General features: G+C 40.0%; 1 protein-coding gene across 1 annotated transcript in view; it reads left to right on the top strand.

The window, feature by feature from the left end:
- LOC148474913 (NACHT, LRR and PYD domains-containing protein 12-like) overlaps positions 1-20,976 on the top strand; it is a 54,380-nt gene that overhangs the window by 2,140 nt on the left and 31,264 nt on the right. The window contains exon 2 of the mRNA XM_088457984.1: positions 16,109-16,286. The gene's annotated coding sequence lies outside the window, so the exon portion shown is untranslated. The remainder of the gene's footprint in view (positions 1-16,108; positions 16,287-20,976) is intronic.

The following is a 20,976-nucleotide window of genomic DNA, read 5'->3' as shown; positions in this document are numbered from 1 at the left end:
ATGTGATAGTATTACCCTGTGTTATTAGTTATCCTGTGCTAGTATTACCCTGTGTTATTAGTTATCCTGTGCTAGTAATAATCCTGTGATAGTATTAACCTGTGTTATTAGTTATCCCGTGCTAGTAGTAATCCTGTGATAGTATTACCCTGTGTTATAAATTATCCCGTGCTAGTAATAATCCTGTGATAGTATTACCCTGTGTTATTAGTTATCCTGTGCTAGTAATAATCATGTGATAGTATTACCCTGTCTTATTAGTTATCCTGTGCTAGTATTACCCTGTGTTATTAGTTATCCCGTGCTAGAAATAATCCTGTCATAGTATTAACCTGTGTTATTAGCTATCCCATGCTAGTAGTAATCCTGTGATAGTATTACCCAGTGTTATTAGTTATCCCATGCTAGTAATAATCCTGTGATATTATTACCCTGTGTTATTAGTTATCCCGTGCTAGTAGTAATCCTGTGACAGTTACCCTGTGTTGTTAGTTACCCTGTGCTAGTAATAATCCTGTGATAGTATTACCCTGTGTTATTAGTTATCCTGTGCTAGTATTACCGTGTTAATAGTTATCCTGTGCTAGTAATAATCCTGTGATAGTATTACCCTGTGTTATTAGTTATCCTGTGCTATTAATAAGCCTGTGATAGTATTACCCTGTGTTATTAGTTATCCCATGCTAGTAATAATCCTGTGATAGTATTACCCTGTGTTATTAGTTATCCCGTGCTGGTAATAATCCTGTGATAGAATTAACCTGTGTTATTAGTTATCCCATGCTAGTAGTAATACTGTGATAGTATTACCCTGTGATATTAGTTATCCCGTGCTAGTAGTAATCCTGTAATAGTATTACCCTGTGTTATTAGTTATCCTGTGTTAGTCATAATCCTGTGATAGTATTACCCTGTGTTATTAGTTATCCCGTGCTAGTAATAATCCTGTGATAGTATTACCCTGTGTTATTAGTTATCCTGTGCTAGTAATAATCATGTGATAGTATTACCCTGTGTTATTAGTTATCCTGTGCTAGTATTACCGTGTTATTAGTTATCCTGTGCTAGAAATAATCCTGTGATAGTATTACCCTGTGTTATTAGTTATCCCGTGCTAGTAATAATCCTGTGATAGTATTACCCTGTGTTATTAGTTATTCCGTGCTAGTAGTAATCCTGTGATAGTTACCCTGTGTTATTAGTTACCCTGTGCTAGTAATAATCATGTGATAGTATTACCCTGTGTTATTAGTTATCCTGTGCTAGTATTACCCTGTGTTATTAGTTATCCTGTGTTAGTAATAATCCTGTGATAGTATTACCCTGTGTTATTAGTTATCCCGTGCTAGTAATAATCCTGTGATAGTATTACCCTGTGTTATTAGTTATCCTGTGCTAGTAATAATCCTGTGATAGTATTTCCCTATGTTATTAGTTATCCTGTGCTAGTAATAATCATGTGATAGTATTACCCTGTGTTACTAGTTATCCTGTGCTAGTAGTAATCCTGTGATAGTATTACCCTGTGTTATAAATTATCCCGTGCTAGTAATAATTCTGTGATAGTATTACCCTCTGTTATTAGTTATCCTGTGCTAGTAATGATCCTGTGATAGTATTACCCTGTGTTATTAGTTATCCTGTGCTAGTAATAATCCTGTGATAGTATTAACCTGTGTTATTAGTTATCCTGTGCTAGTAATAATCCTGTGATAGTATTACCCTGTGTTATTAGTTATCCTGTGCTAGTAATAATCCTGTGATAGTATTTCCCTTTGTTATTAGTTATCCTGTGCTAGTAATAATCATGTGATAGTATTACCCTGTGTTATTAGTTATCCTGTGTTATTAGTTATCCTGTGCTAGAAATAATCCTGTGATAGTATTAGCCTGTGTTATTAGTTATCCTGTGCTAGCAGTAATCCTGTGATAGTATTACCCTGTGTTATTAGTTATTCCGTGCTAGTAGTAATCCTGTGATAGTATTACCCTGTGTTATTAGTTATCCCGTGCTAGTAATAATCCTGTGATAGTATTAACCTGTGTTATTAGTTATCCCGTGCTAGAAGTAATCCTGTGATAGCTACCCTGTGTTATTAGTTATTCTGTGCTAGTATTACCCTGTGTTAATAGTTTTCCTGTGCTAGTAATAATCCTGTGATAGTATTACCCTGTGTTATTAGTTATCCTGTGCTAATAATAATCCTGTGATAGTATTACCCTGTGTTATTAGTTATCCCGTGCTAGTAATAATCATGTGATAGTATTAACCTGTGTTATTAGTTATCCTGTGCTAGTATTACCCTGTGTTATTAGTTATCCTGTGCTAGTAATAATCCTGTGATAGTATTAACCTGTGTTATTAGTTATCCCGTGCTAGTAGTAATCCTGTGATAGTATTACCCTGTGTTATTAGTTATCCCGTGCTAGTAATAATCCTGTGATAGTATTACCCTGTGTTATTAGTTATCCTGTGCTAGTAATAATCATGTGATAGTATTACCCTGTGTTATTAGTTATCCTGTGCTAGTATTACCCTGTGTTATTAGTTATCCCATGCTAGAAATAATCCTGTGATAGTATTACCCTGTGTTATTAGTTATTCTGTGCTATTAATAAGCCTGTGATAGTATTACCCTGTGTTATTAGTTATCCCATGCTAGTAATAATCCTGTGATAGAATTAACCTGTGTTATTAGTTATCCCATGCTAGTAGTAATCCTGTGATAGTATTACCCTGTGTTATTAGTTATCCCGTGCTAGTAGTAATCCTGTAATAGTATTACCCTGTGTTATTAGTTATCCTGTGTTAGTCATAATCCTGTGATAGTATTACCCTGTGTTATTAGTTATCCTGTGTTAGTAATAATCCTGTGATAGTATTACCCTGTGTTATTAGTTATCCCGTGCTAGTAATAATCCTGTGATAGTATTACCCTGTGTTATTAGTTATCCTGTGCTAGTAATAATCATGTGATAGTATTACCCTGTGTTATTAGTTATCCTGTGCTAGTATTACCCTGTGTTATTAGTTATCCTGTGCTAGAAATAATCCTGTCATAGTATTACCCTGTGTTATTAGTTATCCCGTGCTAGTAATAATCCTGTGATAGTATTACCCTGTTATTAGTTATTCCGTGCTAGTAGTAATCCTGTGATAGTATTACCCTGTGTTATTAGTTATCCTGTGATAGTATTACCCTGTGTTATTAGTTATCCCGTGCTAGTAGTAATCCTGTGATAGTATTACCATGTGTTACTAGTTATCCTGTGCTAGTAATAATCATGTGATAGTATTACCCTGTGTTATTAGTTATCCTGTGCTAGTATTACCCTGTGTTATTAGATATCCTGTGCTAGTAATAATCCTGTGATAGTATTACCCTGTGTTATTAGTTATCCTGTGCTAGTAATAATCCTGTGATAGTATTACCCTGTGTTATTAGTTATCCTGTGCTAGTAATAATCATGTGATAGTATTACCCTGTGTTACTAGTTATCCTGTGCTAGTAGTAATCCTGTGATAGTATTACCCTGTGTTATAAATTATCCTGTGCTAGTAATAATTCTGTGATAGTATTACCCTCTGTTATTAGTTATCCCGTGCTAGTATTGATCCTGTGATAGTATTACCCTGTGTTATTAGTTATCCTGTGCTAGTAATAATCCTGTGATAGTATTAACCTGTTTTATTAGTTATCCTGTGCTAGTAATAATCCTGTGATAGTATTAACCTGTGTTATTAGTTATCCCGTGCTAGTAGTAATCCTGTGATAGTATTACCCTGTGTTATTAGTTATCCCGTGCTAGTAATAATCCTGTGATAGTATTACCCTGTGTTATTAGTTATTCCGTGCTAGTAGTAATCCTGTGGTAGTATTACCCTATGTTATTAGTTATCCCGTGCTAGTAATAATCCTGTGATAGTATTAAGTTGTGTTATTAGTTATCCCGTGCTAGTAGTAATCCTGTGATAGTTACCCTGTGTTATTAGTTACCCTGTGCTAGTAATAATCATGTAGTATATAGAGGTATGTCACATCACAGGAGAGCATATGGTATCACAGAGTAGTATATATAGGTGAGACACATCACAGGAGAGCAGATTGGTATCACAGAGTAGTATATATAGGTGAGTCACGTCACAGGAGAGCATATGGTATCACAGAGTAGTATATAGAGGTATGTCACATCACAGGAGTGCATATGGTATTATAGAGTAGTATATAGAGGTATGTCACATCACAGGAGAGCATATGGTATCACAGAGTAGTATATAGAGGTATGTGACATCACAGGAGAGCATATGGTATCACAGAGTAGTATATAGAGGTATGTCACATCACAGGAGAGCATATGGTATCACAGAGTAGTATATAGAGGTAGGTCACATCACAGGAGAGCATATGGTATCACAGAGCAGTATATAGAGGTATGTCACATCACAGGAGAGCATATGGTATCACACAGTAGTATATAGAGGTATGTCACATCACAGGAGGGCATATGGTATCACTGAGTAGTATATAGAGATATGTCACATCACAGGAGAGCATATGGTATCACAGAGTAGTATATAGAGGTATGTCACATCACAGGAGAGCATATGGTATCACAGAGTAGTATATAGAGGTATGTAACATCACAGGAGAGCATATGGTATCACAAAGTACGATATAGAGGTATGTCACATCGCAGGAGAGCATCTGGTATCACAGAGTAGTATATAGAGGTATGTCACATCGCAGGAGAGCATATGGTATCACAGAGTAGGATATAGAGGTATGTCACATCACAGGAGAGCATATGGTATTACAGAGTAGTATATAGAGGCATATCACATCACAGGAGAGCATATGGTATCACAGAGTAGTATATAGAGGTATGTCACATCACAGGAGAGCATATGGTATCACAAAGTAGTATATATAGGTGAGACACATCACAGGAGAGCAGATTGGTATCACAGAGTAGTATATATAGGTGAGTCACATCACAGGAGAGCATATGGTATCACAGAGTAGTATATAGAGGTATGTCACATCACAGGAGTGCATATGGTATTATAGAGTAGTATATAGAGGTATGTCACATCACAGGAGAGCATATGGTATCACAGAGTAGTATATAGAGGTATGTGACATCACAGGAGAGCATATGGTATCACAGAGTAGTACATAGAGGTATGTCACATCACAGGAGAGCATATGGTATCACAGAATAGTATATAGAGGTATGTCACATCACAGGAGAGCATATGGTATCACAGAGTAGTATATAGAGGTATATCACATCACAGGAGAGCATATGGTACCATAGAGTAGTATATAGAGGTATGTGACATCACAGGAGAGCATATAGTATCACAGAGTAGTATATAGAGGTATGTCACATCACAGGAGAGCATATGGTATCACAGAGTAGTATATAGAGGTATGTCACATCACAGGAGAGCATATGGTATCACAGAGTAGTATATAGAGGTATGTCACATCACAGGACAGCATATGGTACCACAGAGTAGTATATAGAGGTAGGTCACATCACAGGAGAGCATATGGTATCACAGAGTAGTATATAGAGGTATGTCACATCACAGGAGAGCATATGGTATCACACAGTAGTATATAGAGGTATGTCACATCACAGGAGGGCATATGGTATCACTGAGTAGTATATAGAGATATGTCACATCACAGGAGAGCATATGGTATCACAGAGTAGTATATAGAGGTATGTCACATCACAGGAGAGCATATGGTATCACAGAGTAGTATACAGAGATATGTCACATCACAGGAGAGCATATGGTATCACAGAGTAGGATATAGAGGTATGTCACATCGCAGGAGAGCATCTGGTATCACAGAGTAGTATATAGAGGCATGTCACATCGCAGGAGAGCATATGGTATCACAGAGTAGGATATAGCGGTATGTCACTTCGCAGGAGAGCATATGGTATTACAGAGTACTATATAGAGGCATGTCACATCACAGGAGGGCATATGGTATCACAGAGTTGTAAATAGAGGCATGTGACATCACAGGAGGGCATATGGTATCACAGAGTAGTATATATAGGCGAGTCACATCACAGGAGAGCATATGGTATCACAGAGTAGTATATAGAGGTATGTCACATCACAGGAGTGCATATGATATCACAGAGTAGTATATATAGGTATGTCACATCACAGGAGAGCATATGGTATCACAGAGTAGTATATATAGGTGAGTCACATCACAGGAGAGCATATGGTATCACAGAGTAGTATATATAGGTGAGTCACATCACAGGAGAGCATATGGTATCACAGAGTAGTATATAGAGGTATGTCACATCACAGGAGTGCATATGGTATCACAGAGTAGTATATAGAGGTATGTCACATCACAGGAGTGCATATGGCATCACAGAGTAGTATATAGAGGTATGTCAAATCACAGGAGAGCATATGGTATCACAGAGTAGTATATATAGGTATGTGACATCACAGGAGAGCATATGGTATCACAGAGTAGTATATAGAGGTATGTCACATCACAGGAGTGCATATGGTATCACAGAGTAGTATATAGAGGTATGTCACATCACAGGAGAGCATATGGTATCACAGAGTAGTATATAGAGGTATGCCACATCACAGGAGAGCATATGGTACCATAGAGTAGTATATAGAGGTAGGTCACATCACAGGAGAGCATATGGTACCACAGAGTAGTATATAGAGGTAGGTCACATCACAGGAGAGCATATGGTATCACAGAGTAGTATATATAGGTATGTCACATCGCAGGAGAGCATATGGTATTACAGAGTAGTATACAGAGGTATGTCACATCACAGGAGAGCATATGGTATCACAGAGTAGTATACAGAGGTATGTCACATCACAGGAGAGCATATTGTATCACAGAGTAGTATACAGAGGTATGTCACATCACAGGAGAGAATATGGTATCACAGAGTAGTATATAGAGGTATGTCACATCACAGGAGAGCATATGGTATCACAGAGTAGTATATAGAGGTAAGTCACATCACAGGAGAGCATATGGTATCACAGACTAGTATATAGAGGTAAGTCACATCACAGGAGAGCATATGGTATCACAGACTAGTATATAGAGGTAAGTCACATCACAGGAGAGCATATGGTATCACAGAGTAGTATATAGAGGTATGTCACATCGCAGAAGAGCATATGGTACCACAGAGTAGTATATAGAGGTATGTCACATCGCATGAGAGCATATGGTATCACAGAGTATGATATAGAGGTATGTCACATCGCAGGAAAGCATATGGTATTACAGAGTAGTATATAGAGGCATGTCACATCACAGGAGGGCATATGGTATCACAGAGTAGTATATAGAGGCATGTGACATCACAGGAGGGCATATGGTATCACAGAGTAGTATATATAGGTGAGTCACATCACAGGAGAGCATATGGTATCACAGAGTAGTATATAGAGGTAGGTCACATCACAGGAGAGCATATGGTACCACAGAGTAGTATATAGAGGTAGGTCACATCACAGGAGAGCACATGGTATCACAGAGTAGTATATAGAGGTATGTCACATCACAGGAGAGCATATGGTATCACACAGTAGTATATAGAGGTATGTCACATCACAGGAGGGCATATGGTATCACTGAGTAGCATATAGAGATATGTCACATCACAGGAGAGCATATGGTATCACAGAGTAGTATATAGAGGTATGTCACATCACAGGAGAGCATATGGTATAACAGAGTAGTATATAGAGATATGTCACATCACAGGAGAGCATATGGTATCACAGAGTAGGATATAGAGGTATGTCACATCGCAGGAGAGCATCTGGTATCACAGAGTAGTATATAGAGGTATGTCACATCGCAGGAGAGCATATGGTATCACAGAGTAGGATATAGAGGTATGTCACATCGCAGGAGAGCATATGGTATTACAGAGTAGTATATAGAGGCATGTCACATCACAGGAGGGCATATGGTATCACAGAGTAGTATATATAGGTGGGTCACATCACAGGAGAGCATATGGTATCACAGAGTAGTATATAGAGGTATGTCACATCACAGGAGTGCATATGGTATCACAGAGTAGTATATATAGGTATGTCACATCACAGGAGAGCATATGGTATCACAGAGTAGTATATATAGGTGAGTCACATCACAGGAGAGCATATGGTATCACAGAGTAGTATATATAGGTGAGTCACATCACAGGAGAGCATATGGTATCACAGAGTAGTATATAGAGGTATGTCACATCACAGGAGTGCATATGGTATCACAGAGTAGTATATAGAGGTATGTCACATCACAGGAGTGCATATGGCATCACAGAGTAGTATATAGAGGTATGTCAAATCACAGGAGAGCATATGGTATGACAGAGTAGTATATATAGGTATGTGACATTACAGGAGAGCATATGGTATCACAGAGTAGTATATAGAGGTATGTCACATCACAGGAGTGCATATGGTATCACAGAGTAGTATATAGAGGTATGTCACATCACAGGACAGCATATGGTATCACAGAGAAGTATATAGAGGTATGCCACATCACAGGAGAGCATATGGTACCATAGAGTAGTATATAGAGGTAGGTCACATCACAGGAGAGCATATGGTACCACAGAGTAGTATATATAGGTATGTCACATCGCAGGAGAGCATATGGTATTACAGAGTAGTATACAGAGGTATGTCACATCACAGGAGAGCATATGGTATCACAGAGTAGTATACAGAGGTATGTCACATCACAGGAGAGCATATGGTATCACAGAGTAGTATATAAAGGTATGTCACATCACAGGAGAGCATATGGTATCACAGAGTAGTATATAGAGGTATGTCACATCACAGGAGAGCATATGGTATCACAGAGTAGTATATAGAGGTAAGTCACATCACAGGAGAGCATATGGTATCACAGACTAGTATATAGAGGTAAGTCACATCACAGGAGAGCATATGGTATCACAGAGTAGTATATAGAGGTATGTCACATCGCATAAGAGCATATGGTATCACAGAGTAGGATATAGAGGTATGTCACATCGCAGGAGAGCATATGGTATTACAGAGTAGTATATAGAGGCATGTCACATCACAGGAGGGCATATGGTATCACAGAGTAGTATATAGAGGCATGTCACATCACAGGAGGGCATATGGTATCACAGAGTAGTATATATAGGTGAGTCACATCACAGGAGAGCATATGGTATCACAGAGTAGTATATAGAGGTATGTCACATCACAGGAGAGCATATGGTATCACAGAGTAGTATATATAGGTGAGTCACATCACAGGAGAGCATATGGTATCACAGAGTAGTATATATAGGTGAGTCACATCACAGGAGAGCATATGGTATCACAGAGTAGTATATAGAGGTATGTCACATCACAGGAGCGCATATGGTATCACAGAGTAGTATATAGAGGTATGTCACATCACAGGAGAGCATATGGTATCACACAGTAGTATATAGAGGTATGTCACATCACAGGAGGGCATATGGTATCACTGAGTAGTATATAGAGATATGTCACATCACAGGAGAGCATATGGTATCACAGAGTAGTATATAGAGGTATGTCACATCACAGGAGAGCATATGGTATCACAGAGTAGTATATAGAGGTATGTCACATCACAGGAGAGCATATGGTATCACAAAGTAGGATATAGAGGTATGTCACATCGCAGGAGAGCATCTGGTATCACAGAGTAGTATATAGAGGTATGTCACATCACAGGAGAGCATATGGTATCACAGAGTAGTATATAGAGGTATGTCACATCGCAGGAGAGCATATGGTATCACAGAGTAGGATATAGAGGTATGTCACATCGCAGGAGAGCATATGGTATTACAGAGTAGTATATAGAGGCATATCACATCACAGGAGAGCATATGGTATCACAGAGTAGTATATAGAGGTATGTCACATCACAGGAGAGCATATGGTATCACAGAGTAGTATATATAGGTGAGACACATCACAGGAGAGCAGATTGGTATCACAGAGTAGTATATATAGGTGAGTCACATCACAGGAGAGCATATGGTATCACAGAGTAGTATATAGAGGTATGTCACATCACAGGAGTGCATATGGTATTATAGAGTAGTATATAAAGGTATGTCACATCACAGGAGAGCATATGGTATCACAGAGTAGTATATAGAGGTATGTGACATCACAGGAGAGCATATGGTATCACAGAGTAGTATATAGAGGTATGTCACATCACAGGAGAGCATATGGTATCACAGAGTAGTATATAGAGGTATGTCACATCACAGGAGAGCATATGGTATCACAGAGTAGTATATAGAGGTATATCACATCACAGGAGAGCATATGGTACCATAGAGTAGTATATAGAGGTATGTGACATCACAGGAGAGCATATAGTATCACAGAGTAGTATATAGAGGTATGTCACATCACAGGAGAGCATATGGTATCACAGAGTAGTATATAGAGGTATGTCACATCACAGGAGAGCATATGGTATCACAGAGTAGTATATAGAGGTATGTCACATCACAGGACAGCATATGGTACCACAGAGTAGTATATAGAGGTAGGTCACATCACAGGAGAGCATATGGTATCACAGAGTAGTATATAGAGGTATGTCACATCACAGGAGAGCATATGGTATCACACAGTAGTATATAGAGGTATGTCACATCACAGGAGGGCATATGGTATCACTGAGTAGTATATAGAGATATGTCACATCACAGGAGAGCATATGGTATCACAGAGTAGTATATAGAGGTATGTCACATCACAGGAGAGCATATGGTATCACAGAGTAGTATATAGAGATATGTCACATCACAGGAGAGCATATGGTATCACAGAGTAGGATATAGAGGTATGTCACATCGCAGGAGAGCATCTGGTATCACAGAGTAGTATATAGAGGCATGTCACATCGCAGGAGAGCATATGGTATCACAGAGTAGGATATAGCGGTATGTCACTTCGCAGGAGAGCATATGGTATTACAGAGTACTATATAGAGGCATGTCACATCACAGGAGGGCATATGGGATCACAGAGTAGTATATAGAGGCATGTGACATCACAGGAGGGCATATGGTATCACAGAGTAGTATATATAGGCGAGTCACATCACAGGAGAGCATATGGTATCACAGAGTAGTATATAGAGGTATGTCACATCACAGGAGTGCATATGATATCACAGAGTAGTATATATAGGTATGTCACATCACAGGAGAGCATATGGTATCACAGAGTAGTATATATAGGTGAGTCACATCACAGGAGAGCATATGGTATCACAGAGTAGTATATATAGGTGAGTCACATCACAGGAGAGCATATGGTATCACAGAGTAGTATATAGAGGTATGTCACATCACAGGAGTGCATATGGTATCACAGAGTAGTATATAGAGGTATGTCACATCACAGGAGTGCATATGGCATCACAGAGTAGTATATAGAGGTATGTCAAATCAGAGGAGAGCATATGGTATCACAGAGTAGTATATATAGGTATGTGACATCACAGGAGAGCATATGGTATCACAGAGTAGTATATAGAGGTATGTCACATCACAGTAGTGCATATGGTATCACAGAGTAGTATATAGAGGTATGTCACATCACAGGAGAGCATATGGTATCACAGAGTAGTATATAGAGGTATGCCACATCACAGGAGAGCATATGGTACCATAGAGTAGTATATAGAGGTAGGTCACATCACAGGAGAGCATATGGTACCACAGAGTAGTATATAGAGGTAGGTCACATCACAGGAGAGCATATGGTATCACAGAGTAGTATATATAGGTATGTCACATCGCAGGAGAGCATATGGTATTACAGAGTAGTATACAGAGGTATGTCACATCACAGGAGAGCATATGGTATCACAGAGTAGTATACAGAGGTATGTCACATCACAGGAGAGCATATGGTATCACAGAGTAGTATACAGAGGTATGTCACATCACAGGAGAGAATATGGTATCACAGAGTAGTATATAGAGGTATGTCACATCACAGGAGAGCATATGGTATCACAGAGTAGTATATAGAGGTAAGTCACATCACAGGAGAGCATATGGTATCACAGACTAGTATATAGAGGTAAGTCACATCACAGGAGAGCATATGGTATCACAGACTAGTATATAGAGGTAAGTCACATCACAGGAGAGCATATGGTATCACAGAGTAGTATATAGAGGTATGTCACATCGCAGAAGAGCATATGGTACCACAGAGTAGTATATAGAGGTATGTCACATCGCATGAGAGCATATGGTATCACAGAGTATGATATAGAGGTATGTCACATCACAGGAGAGCATATGGTATCACAGAGTAGTATATAGAGGTATGTCACATCACAGGAGAGCATATGGTATCACAGAGTAGTATATAGAGATATGTCACATCACAGGAGAGCATATGGTATTACAGAGTAGTATATAGAGGTATGTCACATCGCAGGAGAGCATCTGGTATCACAGAGTAGTATATAGAGGCATGTCACATCGCAGGAGAGCATATGGTATCACAGAGTAGGATATAACGGTATGTCACTTCGCAGGAGAGCATATGGTATTACAGAGTAGTATATAGAGATATGTCACATCACAGGAGAGAATATGGTATCACAGAGTAGGATATAGAGGTATGTCACATCGCAGGAGAGCATCTGGTATCACAGAGTAGTATATAGAGGCATGTCACATCGCAGGAGAGCATATGGTATCACAGAGTAGGATATAGCGGTATGTCACTTCGCAGGAGAGCATATGGTATTACAGAGTACTATATAGAGGCATGTCACATCACAGGAGGGCATATGGTATCACAGAGTAGTATATAGAGGCATGTGACATCACAGGAGGGCATATGGTATCACAGAGTAGTATATATAGGCGAGTCACATCACAGGAGAGCATATGGTATCACAGAGTAGTATATAGAGGTATGTCACATCACAGGAGTGCATATGATATCACAGAGTAGTATATATAGGTATGTCACATCACAGGAGAGCATATGGTATCACAGAGTAGTATATATAGGTGAGTCACATCACAGGAGAGCATATGGTATCACAGAGTAGTATATATAGGTGAGTCACATCACAGGAGAGCATATGGTATCACAGAGTAGTATATAGAGGTATGTCACATCACAGGAGTGCATATGGTATCACAGAGTAGTATATAGAGGTATGTCACATCACAGGAGTGCATATGGCATCACAGAGTAGTATATAGAGGTATGTCAAATCAGAGGAGAGCATATGGTATCACAGAGTAGTATATATAGGTATGTGACATCACAGGAGAGCATATGGTATCACAGAGTAGTATATAGAGGTATGTCACATCACAGGAGTGCATATGGTATCACAGAGTAGTATATAGAGGTATGTCACATCACAGGAGAGCATATGGTATCACAGAGTAGTATATAGAGGTATGCCACATCACAGGAGAGCATATGGTACCATAGAGTAGTATATAGAGGTAGGTCACATCACAGGAGAGCATATTGTACCACAGAGTAGTATATAGAGGTAGGTCACATCACAGGAGAGCATATGGTATCACAGAGTAGTATATATAGGTATGTCACATCACAGGAGAGCATATGGTATTACAGAGTAGTATACAGAGGTATGTCACATCACAGGAGAGCATATGGTATCACAGAGTAGTATACAGAGGTATGTCACATCACAGGAGAGCATATGGTATCACAGAGTAGTATACAGAGGTATGTCACATCACAGGAGAGAATATGGTATCACAGAGTAGTATATAGAGGTATGTCACATCACAGGAGAGCATATGGTATCACAGAGTAGTATATAGAGGTAAGTCACATCACAGGAGAGCATATGGTATCACAGACTAGTATATAGAGGTAAGTCACATCACAGGAGAGCATATGGTATCACAGACTAGTATATAGAGGTAAGTCACATCACAGGAGAGCATATGGTATCACAGAGTAGTATATAGAGGTATGTCACATCGCAGAAGAGCATATGGTACCACAGAGTAGTATATAGAGGTATGTCACATCGCATGAGAGCATATGGTATCACAGAGTATGATATAGAGGTATGTCACATCGCAGGAGAGCATATGGTATTACAGAGTAGTATATAGAGGCATGTCACATCACAGGAGGGCATATGGTATCACAGAGTAGTATATAGAGGCATGTGACATCACAGGAGGGCATATGGTATCACAGAGTAGTATATATAGGTGAGTCACATCACAGGAGAGCATATGGTATCACAGAGTAGTATATAGAGGTAGGTCACATCATAGGAGAGCATATGGTACCACAGAGTAGTATATAGAGGTAGGTCACATCACAGGAGAGCACATGGTATCACAGAGTAGTATATAGAGGTATGTCACATCACAGGAGAGCATATGGTATCACAGAGTAGTATATAGAGGTATGTCACATCACAGGAGAGCATATGGTATCACTGAGTAGTATATAGAGATATGTCACATCACAGGAGAGCATATGGTATCACAGAGTAGTATATAGAGGTATGTCACATCACAGGAGAGCATATGGTATCACAGAGTAGTATATAGAGATATGTCACATCACAGGAGAGCATATGGTATCACAGAGTAGGATATAGAGGTATGTCACATCGCAGGAGAGCATCTGGTATCACAGAGTAGTATATAGAGGTATGTCACATCGCAGGAGAGCATATGGTATCACAGAGTAGGATATAGAGGTATGTCACATCGCAGGAGAGCATATGGTATTACAGAGTAGTATATAGAGGCATGTCACATCACAGGAGGGCATATGGTATCACAGAGTAGTATATATAGGTGAGTTACATCACAGGAGAGCATATGGTATCACAGAGTAGTATATAGAGGTATGTCACATCACAGGAGTGCATATGGTATCACAGAGTACTATATATAGGTATGTCACATCACAGGAGAGCATATGGTATCACAGAGTAGTATATATAGGTGAGTCACATCACAGGAGAGCATATGGTATCACAGAGTAGTATGTATAGGTGAGTCACATCACAGGAGAGCATATGGTATCACAGAGTAGTATATAGAGGTATGTCACATCACAGGAGTGCATATGGTATCACAGAGTAGTATATAGAGGTATGTCACATCACAGGAGTGCATATGGCATCACAGAGTAGTATATAGAGGTATGTCAAATCACAGGAGAGCATATGGTATGACAGAGTAGTATATATAGGTATGTGACATCACAGGAGAGCATATGGTATCACAGAGTAGTATATAGAGGTATGTCACATCACAGGAGTGCATATGGTATCACAGAGTAGTATATAGAGGTATGTCACATCACAGGACAGCATATGGTATCACAGAGAAGTATATAGAGGTATGTCACATCACAGGAGAGCATATGGTACCATAGAGTAGTATATAGAGGTAGGTCACATCACAGGAGAGCATATGGTACCACAGAGTAGTATATATATGTATGTCACATCGCAGGAGAGCATATGGTATTACAGAGTAGTATATAGAGGCATATCACATCACAGGAGAGCATATGGTATCATATACTTATAGCTGATATAAATGTGTAATGTGTAATATCATACAAAGAACTCTGAGGGGTCTATTTACTAAGCAGTGTTAGGAGACAGAGTGAAAAGTGATAAGAGAGTGATAAGGTGCCAGCCAATCAGCTCCCAACTGTCATTTTTCAAACACAGCCTGTGAGATGACAGTTGGGAGCTGATTGGCTGGCACCTTATCACTTTCTTATCACTTTTCACTCTGTCTCCTAACACTGCTTAGTAAATAGACCCCTGAGTATTACGTGGTGAAAGGTCTGAAGATTTCATAAGGAACCATGTAAGACAGTTTAGTATTAGTCTAGGAACCGTATATGGAGACAGTGACTGTATATAATATAGGTAATATGCACTATTCAGCCTTTTACAGAGGGATTATCCTATTGCAATAATAATCTTGGTCATACCGTGTTCTCCTATAGGGACAAGCTCCATCCCTGTGTTGAAGGATATGTACTAACACTGTCACACTGACAAAACAGCAGACACAGCAATTTTATCATCCTGCTTCTGTAATATACACATTTGCTTGATGAGAGGAAATATACTCTGAGATGCTACAACGCTGCCCCCTGCTGTCTCATCTCTGAAATTACACAAGTAAGACGACTGGGTTCATGTAATATATTGTGCTATTTTGACCAGTTATCCATGGCGGCAATGTGATGTAATTACTATTAGTAATCATTACTTCATTTTGTATGACCTCAATGGACAGAAAAATATTATTGTCTGTATAATTTTAAATGTTCTTATTTAAAAATATTTTTTGGCACCCATATTAAACTTTTCAAGTAATGATGGTTCAGTGATATATTTTTTATGTTTAGAGGCACTTAACTGAGTATTAAGTTGTGGCAAGGCCATTTTCTTATTCCATCTGGACAGATGGCAGAGAAAGAAAACATGGAATTATGCCGTCTCGCTGCCCTGTGGCCGTTTTGCGATAAATTCTGGCTATTACATGTGGCAATTTCTGTCTTTAACATTAAAAACCTCTGGAGGGCAAGTGTGTTGTGCGTGAGATTAATTCATACTTGCCGCCTATTAAATCTTCCTCCCCGGAAGAAGGCTGGGGAGGTGAAGCAGGTAGGCGGAGTTGGGGGTGGGGCTGGCTTGGGGAGCATCATTAAGTCCCGCCCCTCATGGGAATTCACCGCGATTATGCATAATTAAAATAGGGGGCGGAACTAAATGACACAATTCTCATAGAATCACATTATTAGGCCCCGCCCCCAATGCTCAGAACCACCAATCCCTGCTAATATTTTCCCCATTTTGTCCAATTCACTAGGAGAAGTGCTACCCTTCCAGGGGTGCGGGGGGTTATCCGATAAATTGTCAGCCTCCCGCGAAAACTTGGGAGGGTAGGCATGTAAGGATTGATTAAGTCGTGATTCTGGCGAGTTTGCCTTTAGTCTCGTTTTATTACATACAGCATCTGGAAACTTGATGGAAATACGCCAGAATCACGCCTAGCAGCCTATTACATCCCCCCCCTAAGCTTTAAATGGTTCCTAAACTATTTTCCAAATATTCATCTTTCTACTGAAATAGTTATAAGAAGGGTCACGATTAATCTATGTCATGTTGTAAATTTACTTATCGGCCATAGGCAAACGCAGGGGGGGTTTCCGTCTGCCTAGAAACCCCCCTCCCCAGCCCACACCACGACCACAATAGAAATAGTAATATAATAGAAGGTTACTAGTGCTGTATGTTCTTCTCAGTATCACCAATGAAATAATTAGCACCACCTGTGGATCTTTTAACATGTATCAGTCAGTTATAAATAACCTGTGCACCAACTAGGAGATCTGGAAAACATGCACTGCTATAGAGCCCAATATGTACATATATGTCCAGGGTAGTGCTAGGTTCTTCTGCTGCTCCTCTAGGCTCCCGGACATGCTCCAATAGTCTGGAATGGTGCCCACATCTAAAATAAAAACATCCAGCTCAGGCAGGATGGCCATACTGCCGCATCTAATGACTTACTATGATCACTGGTCCTGTATATGCTGGACTTATGACACACAATACACTTTGTATGATGCATAAAGCTGGTTAAGTACTAATTCTACCCTCTTCATGGACTGGCCACACCCACTCTAAAATTAAGCATTTGGAAACCCCCCTCTAGAAATCCTGCGTTTGCCACAGTCGGCAGTTTGTGTCTTTAATGCAGACATTTAAAAACGGCAGCGATATGTACAGTGAAACGCTGTCGTGCTGATTCTAAGTCATACGCAGACTCGGATGTGTCTTTATGCTGGTGCCATTTTGTTTAATTAAATTACAGCAACTGTTGTCTCTGGGCGGGGTTAATCTTCCTTGTCCACAAGATTACGCCTTACAGCAAATTATAGATATGCGTTGGATTGGGGAGATCATTTTGTATGTACAGCTTTTGATTTGGCATTTAGGGCCCGATTCAGACCCGGCCGTTAGATGCGTTCGCACGCAGCCGTCAGCTGCCTAGGTATGCAAATTCCGCGATCGTGCAGCAAGACTTTAGCACACCCACTATGTCTTGGCGTGCGATCGCAGTATGTATTTAGACGCCCACCAGCCTGTCACAAGATGCCCACTTTCCCTTATACCTCTTTTCCACCAAAAACCCAGGTCCGACCTGGGTTTTTGGACATGGTTCCAACCCTGGTCAGACCCAGGTCAGACCCATTTACACTGCACCTTTCATCTGGGTTACTCCCAGGTCAGCCCTGTTCACACTGAACTCAGGTCTGCCCTGCTAAACCAGTGAGGTCATCAAAAGTGGGAGGTGACTGCTCCACAACCACCAATCCGCTCATTTTAGGCATGATCCAGGTCAGATAACCCGGGTTGCACCGTTTACACTGCACCATTACCCGGGTCCATCCTGGGTCCAACCCTGGTAGCTACCTGGGTTGGATTGCAGGGTCACTTGACCCAGGTTATTTTTCAGGGACCCTTTTACACTGAGCTGCGACCTTGGTAGACCCAGCAAAAACCCAGGTTTTTGCTCTGGTGTAAAAGGGGTATAAGTAACACACGGCATCTCCAGGAAGTGTATTAAACAATCGGTAACATTGAGTAACATCTGACCCATACGCAGCACTCCGAAAAAGGATTGGATTACTTCCGACTCATTCATTAATTGTACCACTAATTTCTAACCCGACTTTTCAGTGTGGTGAGCCTAACGCGGAGATTCGGACTTGGCACCTCCAGGGGCTCAGGTTGGCATATACATTTTTGGATCTGGAGTGCTCCTTGGTACTTACACTTTCACAGCTTAAAGAGAAGTACGCCTCTCTTGTCTTCCCACTTTTCGCTTACTTTCAGATTCGTAGTTATATTGCACAATTATTATCTGGTCTGACGCCTACTGATTGGTCCTGCTCTTTAGATGGTATTGTGAGGCTTAGACCTAGATCCCCTCACCCTACATCGATGCTTTACGACTATACTAGACGAAGGTTAGATTTATCTAAAGTGACTACAGGGCTAGCTAAATGGAAAGATACATTTGCAGAAATAGATTTCAGAACTGTTATTCAGTCCTGTATGCAACTCAATAAGCACTTGGTATCATTATAAATTGTTACACAGAGCTTATTATACTCTTAGGGCTCGATCCAATTAGGTGCAAATTGCAAGCAGCGAGTTTTTTTCTTTAATCTCGCACACTTCACCGCGAAGCGCGCTCCCGAGAATTCTCCAATCCAATTCAAAATGCCTATTCGCACTACTCGCAGCGGAGGGGTGCGAATTAACTGCCAAATGAGATTTGCGAGAAATGCATGAAAATGTGGGGAGACCATCCTGGACCACCCAAAATGGATAATTTCGTTAGCAGGACCGTACAGACGGCTGTTTGTGTAGAAAGTTATTGTAGGTTTTGAAATGGTGTCAAATGGCTGATTTGTGCTTTTTTTTTTTTTTAAATGCAAGAAAATTATATAAAAAAAATATTTTTTTAATTTAATCTCAAACGAATTAAATTAAAAATGCCCCAAAAAATAGGAAAGGGTGTTTTGGGGTACTTTGAGAGCACCTTGAAAAATGTAAAAAAAAAATTATATAAACAATTATTTTTCAACTAAAAAATTATTGTAATTAAATTTGGGGTGCCTAAACTAACGAAAAAGTTGATTTTGGGGTAATTTGAGGACATTTTTTTTTTACCCCAAAAAATGATTTGTAATTATTGGACTAAATAAGCTAATTAGAAACTTCCAATTGCCTAAAAGGTCATTAAGGGGGGTGTCCAAGGGGTTCAGCACAGGGTCCTGACATTTTAACCTTAAAATAAAGATTTTCCTTTCCGTCTCTCAGGGAGGTGCGAGTGGAAAGTTGCGTATTCTGTCTGACTGATCACTTCAAGTTGCTAATTGGATTGCAAAATGAATTTGCTATGCGAATTTGAAGTGAAAATCGCAACTCGCACCGCAAAATTTGCACCTAATAGGATTGACCCCCTAGACTTAGATTTCTCACTGGAGTCTAGATCATTCTAATTGTTTTAAGTGTTCCACCCCTGACACTGATATCATACATTGCATGTGGACATGTTCAGTGGTGCAGACTTTTTGGATGGATGTGCAAAATTATATTTATCAAGAGTTAGTTATACATTTCAGGGTCCATACATCCCGGGCGTTTTAGGACCAATATACTCCTTTAGATACGCCTCAGGTTCTTAAGGGAGTTGGATTACTTTTAGCTCGTATAGCAGCAGATACCAAGAAATTTTTTATCTTGGTGGATACATTGCGACCCTATTTCAATCTGCCTTAGGCTATCCCGTTTTGCCTATTTATACCAGATGGATTGGACTGAGTGCTCCATTGATGTAGAATCTTGAGCAGCAAAATTTTTCATGATTTGGCTCCCAATTTAGTCACTCTTCCACCATCTACCAGAGATCACGTCAGAAAAGCGGTTAGTTTGTCCACATGGAATCGGTAAGAATCACCGCCGGACCTAAACCCGGCGGATGAAATACCGGCGCTGGAAGGCTGGCAGCTGAAGATCCCGACTAAGTTAAGTAATACTCCCAACCCTCCCCTCTCCTCCCCATAACCCTAAGCCTCCCTTAGGGGTGCTTAACCCTAATCTTCCTTCCTAGTGCCTAACCCTAATCTCCAACCAGGGGTGTCTAAACCTAACTCCACCTCCCCGCACCCTAACCCTCCCAGGGAGGGCGCCTCACCCTAACCTCCCCCCAGTGGTGCCTAAACCTAACTCCCCCTCCCTGCTTCCTAAACCTAACCCTACCGTGGGGGTCGCCTAGACCTAACCTTGC

The sequence above is a fragment of the Taudactylus pleione genome, unplaced genomic scaffold (genome assembly GCF_031769625.1).
Source record: "Taudactylus pleione unplaced genomic scaffold, aTauple2 ptg000800l, whole genome shotgun sequence".
In the NCBI taxonomy this organism is placed as follows: Eukaryota; Metazoa; Chordata; class Amphibia; order Anura; family Myobatrachidae; genus Taudactylus; species Taudactylus pleione.
Note: the sequence above shows the minus strand (reverse complement) of the source record. Positions and strands in the feature narration are given on the sequence as shown.